Below are 22,874 nucleotides of genomic sequence, written 5' to 3' on the forward strand. Positions count from 1 at the left end.
ATCTTGATACAAGTATCTTCACCTCAAGAAAAAAATAACAGCTCAAATGTGTTAGCAACTTCATTTAGTTTTACATTTTATAAATTTAGAGATCAAAATACTAAAACAACAGTGTTCACTATAGTTGGAGAATGGTTTTGGAGGGTTAAGTTAGAAGTTGTGAGGAAATGTGTGCAATTTATCACTTAAACATGTTTAGTATTGTGGAAAAGAGAGCTGGGGATTATACAATGTAGACTTTTGAAAAACGATTTCACCACTTAAAATGGGGAATATATCAAGGCTAGGTGTTTTGGAGCCAAAGGAAATGGTGCTTCTCCCTATGGAACATCTAGGGACAAATTGAGAAGTTGTGGAGGAGTATAAGAAGTGGAAGTGGAAAAGTGATAATTATGTTGCCTTCTCATAAGAATGTTTCATTAGGGATTAGGCAAAGCTCAGGAACAAAATTCCTCAAGTAATGGAAGTTGATTAGATGCTTATTTTCCAATCTGGTAAAGGAAGTTAATATATTTTTACATCATCTCTTTATAGGTAAAGAAATAAGCAAGTAATAATCATCATCTTATCCATGTCATCATGAATATTGACTTTTAAACAAAACACAACTCTTCAATGTACAACTGTGACATATGAAAAAATAATAGTAATTTCATCCAGCTTCCCCCCTTTATACCAATATCCTACTCTTTGATTAGCATAAGAAAAAGGAGTATCTTTATCTTTGTCTAGTGTATGCTACCTTGCAGATACAATAATTTTTTTGGCAGTTGTCTGAGGTCCAAAGTTATCTCCTACTACTTCAATGACTAGTACATTCAATTCACCATCATACAACTTGTCAAATAGTCCATCCATACCAACAATTATAACATCTCCATGTGTCACATTAATGGTGAAGGTCTGCAAGCATGCTTCCCAAATATGTTAAATTAGTGTAATTAAATATTAGGTATACAAGTAGAGCTGCAAGTCTAATACAGTGAATCAAAAGGCAAATAATATATGCTTCCATTACCTGAGCAAAACTTGGAAGATAAAAACAAAAATTAAAGCCATGTTGTTGAATAGGGGACTTTAATAGTGTATGCCCACCTCTTATTATGATGAATTCGCTATCACCTAGATTCGCTGCACAAAGTCCTTGGAAATGAAAATTAATGAATATATATATATATATATATATATATATATATATATATAGGTATAAAAGAAAACTTACTTAGAACCATGAAGAAGTAAATAAGTCTATATCAATAAATCTAGTTGTGAGCAATTTTTTCTTTACAAGAATCTTAGAGATTCTAATCTACAAATAATTTTATAATAAAAGATGCGAAGCATTTATGACAAAAACTAAAAAGGATATGTAGGATAATATAACAAATAAAATAAAAAAATGTAGGATACTTGGGAATTTTTTGTTACCTTATCTAAAAGTACTAAAATACAAGCAGTAGAGGATCCTTGTGAATTTGTACTCAAATAGGCCTTCTCTAACACCTTAATAGGATCAATTGAATTTTGAGGCTCCCCTTCAATGGAATCAATAGCATTTGCCATGAGTTCTCTAGCATAATCTCCTACATTATTGTCCACTTCTGCACACCCTCCCACTCCATCAGCAACCCCAATAGCTTGTTCCTCTATAAGGATAAAGTGAGCATCTGCTCCACCTCTATCCTCTTTGTTTGGATGTGGAAGGTGGTGTGATCTAGAAACCAATTTCAAAACTTTATTGTCCACAGATGCCCCGAATATTAAGCATAAGAGACCATGAACAAGACTACAACATAGTAATGCATATTTACAATTTTTTTTGAAACTTTATCAAGAAACATGTCATTTGATACTCAGATCTAATACAAAAAAATGATATATAAATGAAGGTGCAAAAATACAGAACACAAGGACTACTCTACTAAGAAATATTTTTGTTATTTGAATAGCTAACAGATAAGATCAATATCTGGAAAGCTTTTATCTAGGGCATATATATTGCATGTAATGTATCAACAAGTAGGGAATTTCTAAAAGCATCCCAAAAATATATGAAACCATCCAATAGAAGTTGAAAAACACCACAACTTGAAGACCAATTTGATCACAAATAATCTATGTGTCCAACAAAAATAAATAAGCTTAAGTTTCATATGTGAATAATAATTTTGTAAAAATAATATACATGCCTTATCTACTCTCAAGCTATGCCACAATTCATAGTGATTATAAAATAACAAAGCTTTTGGAAAATGTGCATAGGGATTAAGAAGACTAATATTTTAGATGATACTCTACCATTTTTCATCGAGACTATAGTGTTTAATTTACTCTATTTTTATTACTAAAAGCATGTAATTCAATTAGACATCACAGAATGAAGAAATCATATATGAATTGATGTCTTTTAAGAAAGGGCATGATTTAAATAAAACCCCATGGGAAAGGATGTGCCTCTTCCCCAACCAAGGGCAACTATAAATGCATTGGAAATATCCAACTCTATTAGCATCAAAGGAAGTTGGTAGTAGACCATGGCATGAAATGGTGAGGAAGTCTAAGGAAGATCACTGAAAGGTATCATGACTTTAGAAAGGAAGTTAAGACTAATTCATTGATTTCACAGCACAAGATCTTCATTTTTCTATTTAAAAGTTTGAACAGAAGTTATTCAAATTGTTGTTTATAAGTAGGGTTGTACATAAATGTATCTAGTTGGTAAATTATTTTTCTTGATATGATATCAATCTAGATAAAATGTATGAAAATTAAAGTTTGTTTGTGCACTAATCAAATGGAATACACACACACATCTAGAAGATAGACATAAAGACACAAAGGGCTCTATGTTAGATATTCATGGTATACAGTAAGACCATAATTCACATACTATAATTAGATCTATGTTACTATATTCAACATTTGTAATCTATACCGGTATGATGTGAAAGCATGTTTATCAATCCAATGACAATAATCATGGGGTGGGAGAAAAGGGTAGTAAGGGAGAATGGAGGGGCTTCACTAGGTACACCACTTCATTAAAATATGAGGCTGAGAGGAATAAGAGGTTCCACTCCTGGGCCTAGAATTGAGTTAGGGCACCCTATTGTAGTCTTTCCCCAACCTATATGGTAGGGTTTATACAATAGCTAAAGGACCTTAGCCGTGGTGGAGGGACTAAGATAGAATGATGAAGGAGAATGGCATAATGATTCTACTAGGTACACCAACCTAATTAGGTATGGGGCCAAGGGACATAGAATCCACCTTGGGGCCTAGAGCTGTGACAAAAAGGGCACCTCATCATATCTTGCTATTCATCCCTTACTATAGTTATGGCCCATAAAAGTTAATATGCTACAAATTTTTTCTTACCATATTTCTAAGTATATAATACATCTACATGTCTTTTTATTAATTCATGAGTTATTAACAATATATATATATATATATATATATATACACATATATATATGTATATACTTATTTCATGGTTATATATATATATATATATATATATATATATGTATATATATATATATATATATATATATATGTATATATATATATACATATATATATATACATATATATACATATACATATATAGATATACATATATATACATATATATACATACATATATATACATATATATACATACATATATATATACATATATATATATATATATGTATATATATGTATATGTATATATATGTATATATATGTATGTATATATATGTATATATATGTATGTATATATATGTATATATATATGTATGTATATATATGTATATATATATATATGTATATGTATATATATGTATATATATATATGTATATATATATATATATACATATATATGTATATACTTATTTCATTGTTGTAGTATTAATATTCAAGCATAGTGCAAGGGATTTAATACTCGGTAAGATAACTTCCTAACCCTAGTTTTTGTAATGGTCTTGTAGAATCTTAACTTGGCTATGTTTTAGAAGAAATATTATAGTTTGCCACTACAAATGATTCTCTCCATCCTCTTTGTTTTCACCTTTGTATAGCTAATTTGAGATCCCTTTGAGGACACCTATTTCCATCTTCTGTGAACTTAAATTCTATACTTTAATATTTCTTTTGAATACTCCTCTAGAGAATGCAAACATTATAATGTTGAGTTTCTTGATAATTTTGGTGCATGGAATGACTAGCATTTAAACTTTCAAATTCTTCTATCTTCAAGCTTTTCTTCCTCGCCAAGCCTTTTATTGTCATAAATTGTATACCCTTCACAACTTTACACTTAGCTTGGAACCTGCTTTAGTGTTCTTTCCTCTATAGATCATTTTAAAACTTCTTATCATCTATGTTACCTTTTAATTTTATTGTTAAACCTGCAACTTTATCATCATCAAAAGTTAATTATGTGCCTAAGTCTTCTATTTCTCACCCTGACACATCATTTCCCATTTTGTTGGTTCATTTCCCTCCAAAAGGGCCCCTAATTACTAGATTTGTGAGTTTCAACCTCCACCATTCATGATCTTGTCTCAATCTTTGCATTAGATTGTTAGTTGTTAACATACATTTGAAAATACCTTATCATCTCTATATAAAAGAAAAACTTCTATTATTCATGATGTCTAAGAAATTCTAAAGAGTTTATTAATCTAATACAACATTCTAATTCTAAGCTATCAACATATTCTGCAACAAGCTACAAGCATTCTCCATTTTAAGCATGGACTCATGTTTGACATGCTATTGCATTTACACTTGGAGGGCTTCCATAAAAAGCATTATATCCACAAATTTAGGTAAAATTTCATGGGGAGGTTCCATATCTATGGTATAATCATTTCATTTCAATATTTCATTATTTCTCTATCACCATCCTCCCTACGACACACATTTTCATCATAATAGTTGTTGTGGAGGTGGGAACACCAACATTGGATTTGACTTAGGCAAGCCCCCATACATCACAACTATATTTCCCCTTTTTTTGTGAGTGCAGGTTCAAATCCGACAACAAAAATAGTACAACACAAAGAAGATTGTTACAATTTGCAATAGACTTTGAACAAGCCAAAAAGCTTGAACTAATTTACTTAGAATCTCCATCCTAGGGTGTCAAACATAATAACCCAGCCAAAATAACCCTAGACACAATAACCCCACCATAATAACCCAAGGACATGATAACCTAGGGTCACAATAACCCATGGTCAAAATAACCCATGGACAAAATAACACATAGTCATTCTAGATCAAGATAGTATGCTTAAAAAGGGATTGTAAGGCACCATAGAGGATATTTAGGTCATTTTTAGACCATATCTCCATTATATACCCCTAAAATAGCCTTAAAACATCTTTAATATGCTTAAATAACTTATAAAATGGTAAATAATTATAAAAATAAAGACAAATTCTTGAGAATAAGCTAAATAAGAGTTATTATGAAAAGATGTAAGTCAAAAGGCATTATGAAGAGGCATTAAGAGGATATATAAAGTGGTAAAATTAAGAACTTAGAGAAGTAGAGGAAGGAAGAAGGGGAGAAGAATGAAGAGTGTGTGGAGTGATAAGAAAAAGAGAAATCAAAATTCATAAATAAAAAAAATTAAAAATTAATATAATGTTTTAAACATTATATTAAATTTTGCTAGGGGTTTCTATAAATTATACAAAATTAAATATACTTTTAGGGAATCAAAAAATTCTTCATAATTTTTAATATATACAATGCCTCTTCAATTTTTAACAAGTCAAAAAAAAAGAAATTACTCATTTTAAATGGTTACACATATTTGCTTCATCAAGAAGGTATCAATAAAATGATCTGGTGTTGTGCAGAATATTTTACAAATAAATGTTCAAGTCGGTGCTATACTACAACACAAACAAAATATGGTGATGTGATTAGCAGTACAAGACATAATCATGCTCCAAAAATTGAGATGATCACGGTGAAATAGAAGTTGAATGAAATGAAAGACATGGCATGCTTGACTCAAGACTCTACAAGAAATATCATTTCTACTACATGTTCCAATATTTCATTACTAGTAGCAGGAGTAATACCATCAACCAATGCATTATCCAAAATTATTTGAAGGAAAATAATAAGTTTTGAAGCACCACCACCAAATCCTCGAACATCGAGAGATCTTATCTTACCAATTGAATATACAATTACCAATAGAGGGGAAAAGATTCTTTATCATGATAGTAATTATGAGTATCATTTTTTAATATTCACCACCACACAAAATTTACAACTACTAAAAGAATCATAAAATTGGTTTAGTGATGGTACATTTAAAATGGTACCAAGTAATTTTCAGCAGTTGTACACAATTCATGGCTTGAAAAATGATGCAATATTTCCACTCATCTATATTCTTATGACCAACAAAACAAGATCCACTTATACACAAGTACTTTGAATTAGGTTTCAAGGGAGCTATTTCTGAAATTTTTCCAAATATCACTATTCAAGGATGTCTTTTCCATTTCTCTTAGTGCTTATGGAGGAAAGTTTAAGAAGTAGGTCTATAAATACATTATAGTGTCGATAAAGTATTTTCATTTGAGATCAAAAAAATGGTTGTATTAGATTTTGTGCCTCAAATATATGTAATCAACACATTTGAAATACTTCTACAATATCCTTATTATATAGAACATGAGGAGACTTTGCAACCCATAATTGATTATTTTGAAGACACATGGATTGGAAGACTAACTAGAAAAGACAATAGACGATCACCCAAGTTTCCAATCACAATGTGGAACTACTATTTGATGCAGGCGCATCTCATTACTAAATGATTTCAAAGGTCCAAGATTCTCCATATATTTTAAATGGTCAATTTTAATAATTTAGGATTATGTCTTAGTGGATAGAATTAGGTGTTTTATTAAATAAATGTTATAGTTTTTAGTCGGATATGTTAGAGAGTTAGAGGAAAGGGTTAATGATGTTAGTGTCGGTTTTAGAAAGGATAAAATTAGTAATAGAAATGCCATGTGGTCAATAATTCAAAGAATCTCATTAGAAAGTTGGTGGCAATTTTAGGAGTGTTCATAATGACGAAAAATGGCTATGGAATAAAATAAACCATTTCATATTCCTTCTATTTGGAGGAAAGTCGGTTTTCTTTAAAAAGCCAATCTGATATGTAAGAAGATCTTCCATGATTGCTGCATGGTATTGATGGTAAAGCATCTTTCAGATTCCTATTCTTACCAGTTACAAGAATATCCATGATTGCTACATGGTATTGATGGTAAAATGTCTTTTAGATTCCTATTCTTAGATGGAAAAGAAAACGTTTTTATTACTACTGGATAGCAAGACCAGTCAAACTTTGGTTATTAAAAAAAGTCAATCTTTTATGTAAAAAATGATTCAAACTTGGGGAGGAATGGGAAGTTTTATGTATCCTTTGGTCTCCTGTGTTTTTTTTTCAAGATTATGGTTCTACTGTTATGCTTCATATATTTCTCATGGCAATCAGTTTAGGGAATAACAATTGCAGAAAAATGTACTCTGATGTGGGGTCAATATCTCAGGTTTGAACCGTTGGATTTCTCTCAAATTTTTATATGTTGTTTGAAACCTAGTTATGCCAAAGATCAATGGTTGGATTGAGTAAATATTTTCTGTTTCGAAAGCTATTCATGTCTGAGTGCGGGTCTATCTGAAGGCAGCAAGAAGATATTTTCGGGGATTTATTTTCAAAAAAAATGTACTCTAATGCAGGGTCAATATCTCGGGTTTGAACAATTAGATTTCTCTCAAATTTTTATATGTTGTTTGAAACCTAGTTATGCCAAATATCAATGGTTCGATTGAGTAAATATTTTTTGGTTTGAAAGTTATTCATATCTAAGTGCGGGTCTATCTGAAGGCAGAAAGAAGATATTTTGGGGATTTTATTTTCAAAGTTTTGTTTATTGAATCTGGTTTTAGTGTGTGATCCTGAAGGTTGTTGATGCCCCTTGAAGCAACTCAGTTGAGTGACTGATTCCTCCTGAGTTTTCCAAGGTGTGGCTCTGCATCACTATTTAGCTATTCAGGATGATCTTCCCAAAACTAATAATTATATTCAGGGATGGCATAGAGGATTTAGTGAATCACTTCATAGGTTATTTTGACTCTAGGTTATTTTGGATTGGGTTACTATGACCCTGGGTTATTTTGTCCTTGGGTTATTATGGCTAGATTATTTTGTCTAGGGTTATTTTGGCTGGGTTATTATGTCCTATAATCATTTTGGATAAGTGAAGTTTGGCAAGTTGCATACTACATCATACCAATTTGGTTTTTTGATTTGGTATGATTTTTCAACAGTCAACTACATATATTTTGGTTAATTTACATTTTCCCACATTTCATTGGATCAAATAAACATGGTTAATATAGATGGAACATAGTTCATAGATATTCTCTTATGCTTTAACTTTTTAAGGGAATATAGATAAACATTTGCCTTTGAGTACTTGAAACTAATTGAATTGATGTGAAGTCATACTAAATCTTGTTTAGCATACAAACCAACTTGGGATTATTGAATACATACAACCACTACATATAATTATCTTCTAGACATGCCATAAAATTTTGATATGGAAACTATAAAGAAAATTTATGCCAAGAATGTACCACTGGTATGCATCAGAAATCTTCTCAACCTAACACATTACCTCCAAAACCAAGCAACATTGAAGATTGAACAAATGAACATTGGAGAAAGAAGTTATGCTTCCTTTGTGAAGAGCCATGAACTCTTGGACCATACATCCTTGGGTGAAGGACAGATACATTACATTGAAGTGGTGTTAGATAAAAATTTCAAATGCCACAACTTCATCCTATGAGTCCAAGTCTTTATCTAACACCACTTCAATGTAATATATCTGTCCTTCACCCAAGCATATATGGTCCAAGAGTTCATGGCCCTTCACAAAGGAAGCATAAATTCTTGCTCCAATGTTCATTTGTTCAATCTTCAATTTTTCTTGGTTTTGGAGGTAATGTGTTAGGTTGAGAAGATTTCTAATGCATACCAGTGGTGAATTATTGGCATAATTTTTTCTTTTAGTTTCTATATCAAATTTTTATGGCATGTCTAGAAGACAATTATATGCAGTGGTTGTATGTATTCAATAATCCCAAGTTGTTCTGTATGCTAAGCAAGATTTAGTATGAATTCATATTAATTCAATTAGTTTCAAGTATTTAAAGGCAAATGTTTATCTATATTCCCTTAAAAAGTTAAAGCATAAGAGAATATATATGAACAATGTTCCATCTGGATTAACCATGTTTATTTGATCCAATGAAATGTGGGAAAATGTAAATTAACCAAAATCTATGCAGTTGACTGCTGAAAAATCATACCAAATCAAAAAACTAAATTGGTATGATGTAGTCTGCAACTTGCCAAACTTCACTTATCCAAAATGATACCTATAATATCTTAAATTATATGTTGATAAAATTAAAAGTCATACCTGTAATCTAGTTTTCCTAAACACCACTAGCTTGTCTATTTGCAAATGCTACCAATGGAGCCATTAGTTTCCCTTTGTCATCATAGACAACATGCTGGCCAACTAGTTTATTGACATTAATCTTGAGTTTCTTTTTCTTTGAGACCCTTGTTGCTAGACTATAAAATATTTAAGAAAAATTTTAAGTGCCAAAGTATAAATAAAAATTGCAAATGCAATTCCCTAACCTAAAATATATCCATTTTTGATGGGGACACAACCCAAGAACAGAATGGACACAACAGAAAAGGGAAATTATATTAATTGAGAAAATAAGCTGGTACAAATAGTACAGAGAAAATAAACTTTAGAACATGCCCTAAGGGCTTACAATAGCATAAATCTAGAGAATATTTCTCCTTTTAGCACCTCCTCTCAAACTCCACTCCGAACTGCCTTTTACAATGCCAGAAATCTCCTTAAATAGACCCCGGAGGGTTAAGGACTAGGAGTACATTCTAGAAAGTGCTAGTAGGCATCCACCGACAAAATAGAAGGTTTCGAAAGCTGCATTAGAAGTCGGTGCAAATCTAGAAGAATCCAGAAACGGTAATCGAACTTCTGGGAGGTATAACTTTTGAACCGTAGCTCCGATTGACGAACCGTTTACATTTTCAGAAAGCTCTCAAAGTGCTCTATAGCCCTATGGACCAGCTTTGATCATCCCCCATTTTTTGACCCTTTTTGAGGTCATTTAATGCCCCAAACCTGACTTTGAAGCATTCTTAGGAGGTCTCCAAAACCCAAAAAATTGCAATAACTTTCAAACCGTTGGGCCTATTGACCTGATTCTTTTTCTGGAATGCTCTAAATCATGAGTACATTCATCTAGCCAATTCAAACCTTCTATTTTACCAAAATGATTGCCCAAATACATTCTCCTATTTTTTTGGGATTTTCAAACGCACTGATAGTTGAACTATGATAGTTGGAACCTTTATTTGAGCCAAATGGGTATCCAAAAATGTAAAGACATGAAATAGAAACTAAGTCTAAGTACATTTTTTTGGGTGACACAAGATTGCCCTTATACCTCTAGATGCTCCTACATCAGACACCCAGGGTAGATTGAAAAGTGACCCTGTCACTTTATGGATGGTAGAGGAAATCCCAAATGGGAAACCTCAACAGCTGAAATCCAAGTTGAGTCCTCGATCAGCCGTCCTTTCCATTTGACCAAATACTCTTCATACTGACTATTTTTGGTACTCCTACCCACACGATGATCTAAAATGTCTTCTATCTCCTCCTTCATAGAAGTAGGAATTGGACATGGCTCTAAAACCAGCTCCTCATCTGCACCATCATCATGATACTATGTTAAATCTGCAATGTTGAAAATGGGAGAAATGTGAATACCATCTAGCAGCTGCACCTCATATGCATTTCCTGAGTCATGTTTCTTCAAAACTTTGCAGGGGCCAAATTTTTTCATTTTCAGCTTGTTGTAAGTACCAACTAGAAATCTTTCTTTTTGTAAGTGCACCATGACTAGATCCCCTACTTGGAATTCCTTATGTCTTCTCCTTTGATCAGCCCTAGCTTTATACTCTTGATTCATCTTGATAATGTGTGCTTGAACCTCCTCATGTAAACACTTGATGTGTTCAGAAAATTCCTTAGCTTCAACACTTGTCCTCTCCCCTTGTTCTATCTTCCTCAATTCTGGTGCAGTCCTTGGGCTATTCCCATATACAATTTGAAATGGTGATTTTCCAGTACTCCTATTTACAGAGTTATTATAAGCAAACTCTGCCTGTGGTAGAATCAAATCCCATCCCTTGGGCTTATCTCCAACTAAACATCTCAGCAAATTGCCCAGACTTCTATTTACCACTTTTGTTTGGTCATCAGTCTGTGGGTGATGCATTGAACTGAATTTCAAGTCTGTTCTCAACTTCTTCCACAATGTCCTCTAGAAATACCCCACAAATTTAGTATCTCTATCAGAAACTATACTCCTTGGAAGACCATGTAGTCTTACCACCTCTTTGAAAAACAAGTCTGCAATATGGACAGCATCATGAGTTTTGTGGCATGGAATGAAATGTGCCATTTTGGAGAACCTATCAACCACCACGAATACTGAGTCATTACCCCTTTGTGTCCTTGGCAATCCAAGAACAAAATCCATACTTATGTCCTCCCATGGCCTTGATGGAATAGACAATGGCTGATATAGGCCAGTATTTTGACTAAACCCCTTGGCAACTTGACAAACCTGGAAACTCTGTACAAAATTCTTCACATCCTATGTAATTTGAGGCCAAAAATAATGTTCTCTAAGAATGGCAATGGTCTTATCCTGACCAAAATGTCCTGCCATCCCTCCACTGTGTTTCTCCTTAATAAGATTTTCCCTCATGGAACTCCTTGGAATGCACAATTGACTACCTTTGAACAACATGCCATCTTGAATCAAATAGTCTAACCACTTGGTTCTATCTACAGCAACAGGTTCTTTACAAGCTTTCCATGCTTCAGCAAAATCAGGATCCTCGGGGTACAAATTCTTGAGTTCATCAAACCCAACTACTTCAACCTGCAATTTTGTAAGCAACAACTGTCTCCTACTTAGTGCATCTGCAACCCTGTTAGATTTTCCACTTCTATGCCTCAACACGAATGTATAACTCTGCAAGAATTCTACCCACTTCATATGCCTTTGATTCAATTTACCTTGGCTATTTAGGTACTGTAATGCCTAATGATTAGTATACAAAAAAAATTCCTTTGGCAATAAATAATGCCTCCATTTCTTTAAGGCCTGAACTATTGCATAGAACTCTTGATCATAAACAAAATACTTCTTCTTTGCATCATTCAATTTTTCACTAAAATAAGAAATAGGCTTACCTTCTTGGCTTAATACAGCCCCAATAGCACTACCACTAGCATCACAATCCACCTGGAATACTTTTCTAAAATTTGGAAGTGCCAACACAGGCTGTTCAGTCACCTTCTTCTTCAGTAATTCAAAACTTCTCGCAGCTACTGCAATCCATTTGAACTCTTTTCTATCCCCTCTTATTGTATCAGTTAAGGGTGCACATATGCCACTGAAATTCTTAATAAACTTCCTGTAAAAACTAACCAGACCATGAAATGATCTTACCTCAGTAGTAGACCTTCGAGTAGGCCATTCCAAGATGGCTTTTACCTTCTCTAGATCCATTTTGAGACCTTCAGGTGATATAACAAATCCCAAATAGACTAACTCCCTTTTTGCAAAGACACACTTCTTTAGATTAATTAACAGTTTCTCTTCCCTTAGCCTTTCAAGGACACTACGAATATGCAGCAAATGTTCTTCCAAAGTCTTGCTGAAAATTAAAATATCATCCAAATAGACAATAACAAATTTTCCCAAGAACTTCTTAAGTACCTCATTCATGAGCCGTATGAAGGTGCTTGGGGCATTCGTCAACCCAAAGGGCATGACTAACAACTCATAAAGACCCTCCTTGGTCTTGAAGGCTATTTTCCACTCATCTCCTTCTCAAATTCGTATCTGATGATAGCCACTCTTCAGATCTATCTTTGTGAAGTATTGAGCTCCACTCAAGCAATCCATAAGATCATCCATCCTTGGTAAAGGAAACCGGCACTTGATGGTTATCCTATTTATAGCTCGAGAATTTGTACACATCCTCCACACTCCATCCTTCTTTGGTGCAAGTACTGTAGGTACTACACATGGACTCAGGCTCTCTCGAATCAAGCCCTTCCTCAACAACTCCTAAACCTGTCTATTTAGCTCCTCTATTTCAGTAGGAGTCATCCTGTGAGCAGCCTTGTTAGGCAAACTAGCTCCTGGAATCAGATCTATCTGATGACTGATTTGCCTTACTGGTGGCAATCCATCTGGAACATTATCAGATATAATATCTCCAAATTCCCCTAGTAAATTTGAAACTTCAAATGGTATTTCACTACTACCTTCTTTATCTTTTGTAGGAATCAAAGCATAGCACATATGCTAATGTTTCATGCTATCTAAAAAATTCCTTCCATCAACAAGACAAATCCTAGCACTGCTACATACCTTTTCACCTTCCTTTTTCATGGGCTTCAATTTGTGGCAAACTCCATCCTTTGTCAGAGAGTATGTGTTTGCATGTCCATCATGTATTGCATGTCTATCAAACTGCCATGGTCTACCCAACAATAGATGGCAAACATCCATCGAAATAGCATCATAGAGAACTTCATCATGGTAACTCCCAATTTTGAATTTTACTAAACATTGTTCACTTACCAGGACCTTATGATCATCTTTTACCCAAGAAATCCGATAGGGTTGGGGATGTTTCTCCCTCTTAAGCTTTAACTTAGAGACCATCTCTTCTGATACCAGGTTATCAGTGCTACCACCATCAATGATCACGTCACAACATTTACCCTCACACTTGCATCTGGTATGAAACAAACTCCTTCGTTGTCATGGTTCATTCTCACCATTTAGTAGGAATCTTTCATTTACCAAGGTCTCTCCTCTTTCTGCATCCTCTAAATGTGATGATTGTGCATCCTCATCCACATGAGCAACCCTAGCTTTGCCCTCAGCTCTCCTATCTGTCCTTCCTTGTCATTGAGGGCATTCAAAGGCATGATGACCTTCTTCATTGCAATGGAAACAGGTACCATGGAAGCCTCCTCTTCCTTGTCCATGTCCTCTACCTCTTCCTCTTTGATTTCCAAAGTCTTGATCATGGGAGCGATTGAAACCCTCATTCCTTTGGTTTTTTCTAGTACCCACATCTTCATCTTTCTTTTGAGTTTCATTGCGGCCTCTAGATGATCTACCGCTTCCCCTTCCTCCTTGACCGCACCCTCTTTGTCTTCCTTCAAACCTTTTATTCAGCTTCTCTTCAACTCGTAGGGCAAACTGGTATGCCTCTTCAACGCTGGTCATTCTTACCAGACTTAATTCCTCCTGGATGCTAGGTCGCAACCTATTGATATAATGAGAAACCTTCTCCTTATTTACTTCTGCATGCCCTGCTCTAATCAAGAGTCGATAAAACTCCTCTGTATATTCTTGGACTGATCTTCTTGCTTGCTTTAACCCATGCATCTTCTTAACCAGATCAAGCTCGTAGTCCACAGGAATGAACTGCTTCTTCAATTTGTCCACCATGCAATCCCATCTTGTGATGTTCTCCTTTCCTCTTCTAAGTCTTTCCAGTTGAACCTCTTGCCACCAAATTTTGGCATGGCCTTTCAGTTTGGCCTTTGCAAACTTAACCCTATCTGAGTCCCTTATATCCTCATACTCAAAGTATTCTTCCAGTTCATTGATCCAATCGATCAACTCATCTGGTTTCAGATTTCCTGAAAATATACCCACTTCAATTGTAGGTCTTTTCCCAAACTTAGTAATGGCCCTAAAAAGCCTTTCCTCTACAAGATTCAAAACTTCCCCATCAACTTCCTCTTCTAGTCCCATTACTTCCTCTTCATTGTCATCCTCACTATTGTCACCTGCGGCAACATTTTCTCCTCTATGAAGCTCCTCTTGCAATGCTTGTACCTACCTCTGGAGGGCTCTAACCTCCTCAGGATCAATAGCTCTAGCCCTTTCACCATGCTCTCTTCGTGGAGGCATCTTCTAACTTGAACCCACAACCACACAGTCCTAGTGCAAACTGCCTCACAGTCGGCGCTCTATCTACACACTCAGGAATACCCGCTCTGATACCACTTGATGGAGACACAACCCAAGAATAGAATGGACACAACAGAAAAGGGAAATTATATTAACTGAGAAAATAAGCTGGTACAAATAGTATAGAGAAAATAAACTTCAGAACATGCCCTAAGGGCTTACAATAGCATAAATCTGGAGAATATTTCTCCTTTTAGCACCTCCTCTCAAACTCCACTCCGAACTGCCTTTTACAATGCCAGAAATCTCCTTAAATAGACCCCAAAGGGTTAAGGACTAGGAGTACATTCTAGAAAGTGCTAGTAGGCATCCACCGACGAAATAGAAGGTTTCGGAAGCTACATTAGAAGTCGGTGCAAATCTAGAAGAATCCAAAAACGGTAACCGAACTTCCGGGAGGCATAACTTTTGAACTGTAGCTCTGATTGACAAACCGTTTACATTTTTGGAAAGCTCTCGAAGTGCTCTATAGCCCTATGGACCAGCTTCACTCATCCCCCATTTTTTGACCCTTTTTGAGGTCATTTAATGCCCCAAATCTGACTTTGAAGCATTCTTAGGAGGTCTCCAAAACTTGAAAAACTGCTATAACTTTCAAATCGTGGGGCTTATTGACCTTATTCTTTTTCTAGAATGCTCTAAATCATGAGTACATTCATCTGGCCAATTCACACCTTCTAGTTTACCAAAATGATGGCCCAAATACATGCTCCTATTTTTTTGGGATTTTCAAACACACTGGTAGTTGAACTATGAGATTTGGAACCTTTATTTGAGCCAAATGGGCATCCAAAAATGTAAAGACATGAAACAGAAACTAAGTCTAAGTAGATTTTTTTTGGGTGACCCAGGATTGCCCTAATACCTCTGGATGCTCCTGCATCAATTTTACATACCTTGTAGCCTTGGTGTCGCTATCTTCAACTACTCTCTTTTGGGTCAAAAAAATATTTTTTCCCCTTTATCCTCATTTTTGGACATCAATTTATCATACTCTATAGATGGAATATCAACATCCTTATCCCTAAAAAACTTAGAATGATTTTTTTTTAATTTTTGGGTTTCCACTTGCTACCTTTACTAAGACCTCTTCATTGTCATCATCTACACTGCCATAATCATCACTAATTCCCTCTCCCTCTTAAATCTCTTTTTTAGGTTCAGCCCCCATGTTTGTTCGTTTCTTTCCATGTCTTTTTAAGAAATAAATTTGAGGAGTAGTTGGGAGACCTAAAGAGACAAAGTAGTCCTCTATGGGTAATTTAGAGACATAAAAAAGTTCCTTATTAGAATGCAAATGGATTGACCATAAATATGTCACAAATTCCCATTGTGCCATGTATTTTAGATCTTGATCTTTTGATAGATTTCCTACTAGTGGACCTGATATAGATTGCAACTTGCTTTCATTTAGCTGCGTGGTCACCCAAAATAGATAAACAACACATTATCTTCGATATGACGTATAACATTGAAAATATTATGTAGAAATTTGAAAAATGAAGTGTAATAATGAATTCTATGGGAAACTGCTTTCATCTTTCCATCATAAACAATGCACTTTAATCACTTTAATTGGTATTTTAGCTACTTGGATCTTGTTCAACATTTTCAATTTTGAAGGCATTAGGAATGCAACAGAATGACCTCTAGCTATAAAACAAGTTGTATGACCAACACGATGAATTTAAGATGGTACATCTTCTAGGAAATCCACCTTAAATTTACAAATGAAAAACTAGAAATTAGTGCCATAGAATGCAACATACAAGAATAGTTTTTTTTTCTCATGTAGAATTGTCATATAATTCAAGCATTCACTTCAGCACACATAAATGGTAGAAAGGCATTTATGCCTCTACCTTAAAGTTAACTAAACAACCCAATCAATAGATGGAAAGTCCAAGCCTCTTGAAGCAATATCAATTGCAAAAATAATAGATTGTTGTTCCTTTGTATACTTGTAGAGTACCAATAATCATTGAGTCTATTTCATGTGCCCATGAAGGTATTTTATTGGGACATCGAGATGTAACTTCTTAAAAGCTTCATAAACAAACTTAACTTGTACCAAATATCAAATTATTGGAATAGAATCACATCATTTATTGTTACCTATATTAAGCTCTCATACTCTATCCCAGACAAATATTTAGGTAACCGAATATTACAAAAGTGGTGCAAGGAGTTATCCAATCTAACCTGCTTACAACTTGAAAGGAAAACCAATATCTTTGAATTAAGATGGCTCTTAATGAAACTCTATAGCATATCAAGTTTTTTTGAGAGAGGAATAATTATTCCAGTTTTTTGTAGGTATGTTAGAGTAGCTACTATAGACTTAGCATGGATAGCTATATACTTTGGATCTTTTAAGCTAAGTCTTGCTAGATTTTGGACTGATTTTGTCTGGGTTGTAGAGAATAGAAAATTTTGCATTTTCTTGGTAGTTGTGACAAGATTGCATTCAATGATTTTGAGAATCCCAAATCCAAAATGCGATCTACCTCATCAAGCACCAACACCTGTTGTTAACCACAAATAGTATAGTGTATATCAAAATAGGCTCATCGTAAAGATAAAGAGATATTAGGTAAAATTATAACATTTTCCTGTCTGCTTTTCTTAAAGTTAAGCAATTAGAAACCAAGTCGTATAATTCCTAAATTCAACAAGTTATCATGCAACTTGTTCATTACACACATACAGTGAGCCTTCACATCTTTGCTACACAAGTATAACCCTACCTAGAATTACACATACAATATTTTTAATTCTTTAAAATTCATCCCCATTATAGTGATATAACAACTTGCAAATCAAGTATTTTTTCTTATCCTTTATAATTTGCAAACTTTTCATAAATAGTCTAAAGAGAACTTACAAATTGTAACTTGGAGCTATGAATAGTCAAAGAGGAGAGTTTCATCCATATGCTGAAGAAAATGCCCTGGTGTGTAGACCAAGATGTTGAGGGCATTAACCCTTTCCTTTTTGATGCGTACATCTTTTTTCCAACCAATTAAAAGGCCTCTACTTATAGTATGGTGCTTTCCCACTTTCCATAACACCTTAAACATTTGAAGTGCTAGCTCTCTTGTTAGTGAGATAATAGTAGCACCAACACCATCAACAGGAAACCACCTTAATCGGTAAAGTTTTTCAATCACTTGAAACAAAGATGAGAATCATAATTATGGAAAAGAATCCCCAACAAAACTACTACCTGATGCGTGCAAGAAGCCTCGAAAAAACTACCCATGCAAATGAAGCCCCAACAAAATTGTGATTTTCAACATAAGGTCTTTTTTTGTTATAATTACATAATGTAATTTTCAAGTTGGCCAAAATTTTGACCAACTTGGGAAAACTTAAGTTGGTTGAAATTTTGACCAAATTGGGCATATAATTTTTATTTTCAACCAACATGGGAATCAAATTTTTTTTAAAAAGAATTCATAGCTTTGGTTGAAAATTTTGGTAGAAAAACAAGTGCAAATGTACTAGTGCCTTAATTATTTACTAAAATAGGGAGCTAAAATAGAATGGGTTCCCAAGATTAAGAAGCCATTCGAGGATATCAAAGTGGCCATTTCCATGGCCCCAATACTAGTGAGTCCTAACTATGGACTACTTTCAAAATATACTCTTTTTCTTTAGAACACTCATGTGTTGGGATTCTAATGCATAAGAAAGAAAAGAAAGATGAAAGACCTATTGCCTTTATGAGTTACCTTCTAAAGTGCTGAGTTAAACTATTCTAACTTCAATAAATAGTATTTTTCTCTAATCAATGTGGTAAAGAAGTTTTGCCATTATATTCTAAGGAGCAAGGTATATTAGATTGTTCCTAATCCAACAGTTAAGACGTTATTGATGCAAAATAAACTTGGTGAAAGATGAGGGAAATGGATGGCAGTACTTCAAGAATTTGAATTAGAAATTCAACCCATAAAGTTGGTAAGAGGCCAAGGATTATCAAAAATGATATTGGATAACCAAATCAAAGATGAAAATAAATTTAGATTTGACAGTGAAATAGATATGGAAGATCAGAAGAACATTGAAGTATCTCAAGTGGATATTGATCAAGGAGTAATAACAGATGTCTAGTACCAATATATTTTTTATTATCTTTTACAAAATTAGTACCCCGATTGAATGAAATATTCATAGCATAGGGGACTTGAAGTGAAAATCCTACATGTTGCATGATAGAAAATTATACAAAAAGAACTATGAAGGAATTTACCTAAAATATTTGGCACATGAGGATGTAAAAGAAGTTCTGGAATAGTTTCACAATAAGTATGGTATAGGACATGGTTCAACAAAAGCAACTACTCATATGATTTTAAGATCAAGTTATTTTTGGCCCATGATATTCAAAGATACTTTTAAACATGTGCTTAGTTGTCATATTTTTTAGACTAGTGCTAACAGAGAAAGACATCTTGCAATGCCATTACAACCAGTATTTGAGATATGCCCCTTTTCAAAGTGAGGGTTGTATTTTATTAGTCTAGTCAATCCACCATCGTCAACTAGACACACTTTTATTCTCATAGCTACTGATTACTGTACACATTGGATAGAAGTAGAGACATTTAGAAATTGCAAGGCTAAGGTGGTTACGAACTTCCTGGAAGAACATGTTGTCACTAGATTTGGGATACCATTCTCCCTAGTATGCAATAATGGATCAACTTTTGTATCAGTATTCATAACTCAATGGGCACTAGAAATTCAAGTCATTATCAAGTTCTCTTCAAATTATTATCCAAAAGGAATGGTGTGGCTAAATCTACAAACAAGAACTTGATCATGGTAATAAGAGGTTTGTTGAAGTAGAATCCTAAAGATTGGCATACACAACTAAAATATGCTCTATGGACAAACCAAGTTAGGGTCAAGAACACTTTGGGGATATCTTCATAGCTGCTTGTCTATGGACAAGAGACAATATTTCCACTTAACCTCAAGATTCCTATTTTGAAATTCATGAGTGGGTATGACGAAGATGCTAATAGAGTACAAATTAGGTTGATGAATCTTTTAGAAATTGATGAAAAATGGATAGCTACTTTGGAGCATATGCAAAAACATCAAGCTATCATCAAGAGGTGGTTTGGAAAGAGGGCCAAGATAAAGTCTTTTAGAATATGCAACCTTGTTCTACTTTGGGACAAGGCAAAAGAAAAGCCAAGCAGCCACACTAAGTTTTGATGCTTGTGGATTGTTCCTTATCAGAACGTAGAAATTCTGGGAGAAAACACTTTTAGGTTGAGTTCCTTATAGGGGGAATTGGTTTTGTTTCTAGTCAATGGGAAATTTTTGAAGTGTTACTTTGAAGCCTAAAAGAACACAAAAAAAAAAAACTTTATTTTCTGCAAGTGTATTTATTTCTACATGTGTGCTTCATTTTGGTTGCTTGTTTTCTTTCAGTCATGTGTTTGTTTTGAAAGTTGCATCAATCTAGGGGCTAGGTGTACTTGATATTTTATCTTGATGTATCTTACTAATTACTCTTTTGGTTCTAATTTTTGGGAAGAGGTATTTCTTTGTCAAAATATTTTTTATGATTTTGTGTCCTTTACCAACTAACGAAAGGATGTTACTTGTAATAATAGGGGACTTTCAATCTTGAATTTAGAATTGCAGATCAACAAGTCCTCAACACTTTGTAAATTTAAAGATCAATTATCTTAGGTTTTTTTGGACCAAGGTTGAAGGTAGCAAGGGACAGTCCAAATCCTACTAGTTCAAATAGAAGGATCTTCTCGAAGGAATTGCTAAGATCATTATTTGGCATGCGAGTTTTAAAAAAGTTCTTAAAAGAGGAACACAAGGGATGTTCACAAAAAATTGAATCTAAAATGACACCAATGTCTTGGCCATATAGTCTAAGCATGGTCAGGATACAAAAAGAAAATAAAAAAGAAAGAAAAGTTTTAAGAATGAAGGATTCAGCAAAGTCTGAGAATGGTAATCTGACTATAGGGATATGCTATCAACTTCAGACTAACATGCACTCTTTTTGTGCAAATTCAATGGTTTCTCCATCATCCTCCCTTGGAGAAAAGATGGTTACGAATCCTGTAGTGTTTAAGTTTCAAGGTGATCCAACCAAGTTAGGCTTTTAAGATGACTATTTAGAAATCTTGAACATTGAACTAGGCCACACAAATTTGGGAGCATTCCTAACATTATGCAATAAACCCACAGAAAGGTCTTCAATGATATCTGCCTTAATCTGACCAGGACTAGTTAATGCAATATCCCATCTAGTTTTAATATAGTCCTTATAATTGGTCATGACATTAGTAGAGAAATATGTTCCCAAAGAAAGGGTTGTGAAGAGCATAATTGGAGAGATCATCCTAGATCTCCAACCCAAAAATATAGAGAAGGTGTTCCATCTTCCAAGGGTAGAGTAGTTTATTAAATTAACTTATCACCTAGCCAAGAGATGGTACAGGGAACATGTGGATGAAGCTTTTGAAATCATTCATTCATCATACCTCATCAAGAAGAATCCTCTAGGGTGAAAAGAAAGAAAAAAGGATATGACAAGAGGTTACATGAAAGAGGATATTGGATATTCAATCATACTCTTGAGTAGAGTCATGGGTTTTCCCACTTCTAGAAATTTGAATATATGGATGGTCCATTTCATTTAGACTATCAAGATGGAAAAGATGCCAATTGATTGGGCTTCTATTATTAGTGAGAACTTGGGTGAGCATCTAGTGGTAGTGAAGAATAAGAGAAAATTTTACATGAAATCATACTTGGTGTGCTTTTTAGCTACAAGGGTGAAAAATTATCCAAGGCTCTATAAGAAGGGTAGCATGCAAGATGAAAATGCATGGCCCTACATAGTATATCCTTAGCTAGTAAGGAAGAAGCTTTTAGAGAAAAATAAGAAATATAGGATTGTGAATGATGCAGTTATATTTGCAACAATCTAGTTCATTGAAGGGGATTATGTGAGGAGGATGTTAAGAGAGGCAACTACTAAGATATCAGTGGTTGGAGCCTACTACATCTAGTTCTGAACATTTATATATTTGAGGCTAGTGGGTACAACAATTGACCCTAAAAGCTCCCTAGGTATCCTAGTGATAGACTCATTCTACTAGAGATCACTCGACAACTCTTGTCCATGTATGAAAAAATTAGGAAGCAACACAAAATATGTTGGATATGGCCTATTATTGTAGGACCTTTAAATGTGGTTTGAAGGAAAGACATTTTATCTTTTGAGTGTGAATGGGATCAATATCTTTTAGAAGAATATAATTCCCCTTGGCCCTATTTTGATAACATTAGAAGAGTGTAACAACTAGCTGGAAAGATATTTTAGCATGAGGATATGGTTGAGGATCACTGGATGAATGCACCAGATGACTATGATGTCTACATAAGCAATTACTGTAGGATGACTCTATATCTAGCAGAGAGTTCTTTGAAGATAAATATTACATTGAAGATCATCCAACAAGATACAAAGAATCTTCTCGATCCATTGTTTAATAGGCATAATATTGGTGACCAGCCTATCATGAATGTCAAGATTGATAAAGAAGAGAACTTAGACACTAATCATAGGGTGAGGTACATCATTAAACTAAAAAA

The 22,874-nt window shown here is 34.2% G+C and overlaps 1 pseudogene; it reads right to left on the reverse strand.

Moving 5' to 3' along the window:
* Positions 1–612: 612 nt before the first annotated feature.
* Positions 613–22,874, reverse strand: part of LOC149576091 (putative protein phosphatase 2C 55) — a 117,611-nt pseudogene continuing 95,349 nt past the window's right edge.

Source organism: Cupressus sempervirens, chromosome 1, assembly GCF_028749045.1.
Source record: "Cupressus sempervirens isolate cs-2001-9-10 chromosome 1, ASM2874904v1, whole genome shotgun sequence".
Taxonomy (NCBI): Eukaryota; Viridiplantae; Streptophyta; class Pinopsida; order Cupressales; family Cupressaceae; genus Cupressus; species Cupressus sempervirens.